The sequence below is a fragment of the Cupressus sempervirens genome, chromosome 1, assembly GCF_028749045.1.
Source record: "Cupressus sempervirens isolate cs-2001-9-10 chromosome 1, ASM2874904v1, whole genome shotgun sequence".
NCBI lineage: Eukaryota > Viridiplantae > Streptophyta > Pinopsida > Cupressales > Cupressaceae > Cupressus > Cupressus sempervirens.
The window spans coordinates 512,336,837-512,340,213 of record NC_143118.1 but is presented as its reverse complement, the minus strand read 5'-3'; positions in this window follow the sequence as shown (position 1 = coordinate 512,340,213).

Genomic DNA, 3,377 nt, shown 5'->3' with positions numbered 1-3,377 from the left:
TGTTCACAATACCTTCTTTCCATTACTCAGTCATAACCACCACTCTATCTTCATTACCATTTATATGCTTAGCTCAGTCAATATATCAACTCAGTCTATATGGGATATTGGTTCGTAGAGTGATAGATAGTCACTATAGAAATCAATACTGATACTCAACATCTATTATGCATATGATCTATTTTGCTCAATTATTTCCTTGAGTCTATCCTAGTGTATCTTGATTCATGCAAATATGAACTTTTAACATATCTTATCTTAGGAACTGGTGTAAGATGTGTCATTGAAATGTATAGCTCTGAACACACCTTCTTAGCTTTGTCAGAAATGTGTGATCACTTGATCCATCGGATTGGGTGACCTCAGCTACATCGAGTCCACTACTGCCAACTTCTGCCTTCTTTCTCCATATTTGATTCATCTCACTCCTTGTGTGTTCTACATCAACTTTTTATTTTCCTTTGTTGTGTTCATTTTTGGTGATTGTGCTTGAGTCTTGCAATTCTTGCTTGTAAGCCCAATCTTGTGACAAGTATAGTAAACTAAGCTTCCATTCATCCAACTCTTAGATTCACCTCTAAAATGTGTTCTGATACAATTTTCTAGAATATGACCATATTCACCACAATAATGAAAACTATTCCATTTGTAGTAATCCCACTTAGATGAGATACCTTGCTTAGGTGCATGCCCTTGTGTAATGATCCCATATTTTGGCCTTCACGTTCTTTTAGTAGTTGACAAGGCTTCATATGTGGTCTCCTGACTTTGCACGCATGTCTCTACTGACTCTGCCGAAATGCCCACATCAACATCATAGCTGGCTGGCTCTATACGTGTCTCGATCCCACCTGAGAAATTGACTACCTTCTGCTCTGGAGCAACGTACAAATCATCAATGTTGATGCCCATCTGTCTAGCCATAAGCTGCAACATCATATCCATTCACCTATTCTGCTCCTGTTGCATACATTTCCTCTCCTCTAATGTACCCAATAACTGTCTAAACATCACATCTTGATCTGGACTAATATACATCTTTATCCGGCTATCAATATGATCTCCACAGGCTGGCATGACTTATAGCTCTGATACCACTGTAATGGACACCTAGGAATGCCCAAAAGCTGAATCAACTGCTGAAATTATATTACTTCTAAAAATGTTGCAATCAAGTACAAAGAGATGTATTCCAAAGGCCAAACCCTAAGCGAATGACGTCTAGAATGTTACAATAGAGAATGAACATCCCCTCTTGCCAAAAAAGAGTGTGATTCACACATCCAAGCTCTTATCAAATGCAAGTCATAATCATTTGATACAATAATCTCATCCTAAACAATGAGACTCTCACCCCTATTTATCCTATTCCTTCACCCTTCTAGAAAGAACTAAAATATTAATTAATTGCAAGTGCTAGAAGCTTCCCCCTTCCAATAATTAATGCACTCTCTAGAAACTCCTCTCTTGCAATAATTAATTGTGCTTCTAGAGGCTTCCACCTTTCCAATAATTAATACACACTCTAGACGCATCTCCTTTGTAATACAATAATTAATTAAATTAATTAAATATAAAGCCACCTTTTAATTTTAATTTATTTAATGACTTTATAAGAAATTAATTTAATTTTTTCTTATCCTCCACTTAGACTTTGGAGAACGTGAAGGCCAAAAGATGGGATCATTACACCTTGCTTCTTGGATGTCTAGTTAGATTCTTCCTTGGATCTACATTCTTGAGCTCTATGTCTATATTTTTGACAATTGTAACAATGACCTTCAAATCCAGGTGCAATAGGTGTATTGCTAGTCTTTAACCTACATTCATGTGCTTGGTGTCCTTGCTTCTTAAAATTAAAACAATGTTCATTAAATTTTGGTTTACGATTTTGCTTACCAATCTTGGTTATGTAAATGTTTGTCATGTGTCTCATATTGCCACAATGATAGCATGTAGGTTTGTTCTTTGGCTTTACATTTTTTTTCTCTCCAATCCTTGATGATTCACCTTCCTCAAATAGGTGCTCAGTATAGCCTAGACCAAATGTGTCATTAGCTCTTCTTTCTGATCTCATCATCTCTTCATAATATCTCATAGCTTCTTTAGGTTTGTTCAACCTCTCAATGAGTCCCTTTTTATATTTTAGTTCATTTTTCATATGCTCATTATATGATTTTAGATTAGCAATCTCCACATCTTTTCTACTGAATTCTTGAGTTGTAAGAAGTACTATATTGGTCATATCAAACTAAGTTTGAGTAAGCCTTTGCACTTCATTATTCTTGTCATCAAGTCTTGTAGACATATGATCTTTATCTTCTCCATCTTTCTTTTTCTTCCCAGTCACTTCACATAGTCTTACTGACTAGATTTCATGTTCTCTCTTGAGTTCTCTTACTTCTTCATTCAGAGTGTTGTTCATTTCCAATAGTTATGTTATTTCTATTTACTTTCTCAAGAATTTCCATCTTCAAGTAGTCCTTCAGTGTCTTTTACATATAGAGTACCATTTTGCATTACTTTCACAAGAATTTCCATATTCAAGTAACTCTTCACTATCTTTTACATATAGAGTACCATTCTATTAGATATCCAAGTCCTTTCTCTTCTTTAAAAGGTTTTCTTCAACTCATCTCTTGTTGCTTTAAGGTATTGCAATATGATATGGATGTCAAGCTTCTAATTCTCAATGATCTTTCCAACTTATAAGCCTCCATCTCCAAGATCTTGACTCTTAAGCTATTAGGATTCTTCTAAGAGAAAAAAGCTCTGATACCAATTGTTGGAATTCTTAATGGGAAAGTAAGGTACTGAGACAGGGGATGAATCAAGATCTACTAAAAAAAATTCACTTCTTGATTAAAATAACAAATCAAATGTATTCACCTCTAATCCATCTTGTATCTTAGATCATGAATCATATTACCATAAACTATAATACTAAAATAGATCTAAGTCTACATCACATCCATAAACATGAAAGCATATGCAAACACAAAACACACAAGATTTGGTTACCCGAAAACCCTCCAAGGTGAAGATAAAACTAGGGTGGGGATGACATCCAGAAATCCTCACTGCTGGAACAATAAAGTGTTCTTGTTAAGGCTAGCATATTTGACCACTTCTGGTGAGATAAGGGGTCTGCTTTGTTAGGAGCTTATAGGACTTATTCAGTCGACCTTGATTAAATGATTTAAAACTCACAACTAAGGAAGCACTCTATTAGGAGATTTGAAAAGGCCTATTAGGACCATTCTGTTAAGAGATTTATCCTAATTCACTTATTAGAATGTCTCAGTACTTGATCCTTCATTTAACACTCTGATGCTAGGTTATGGATCTCCTTTGTCCTTATCTAATTTTATCTCCTT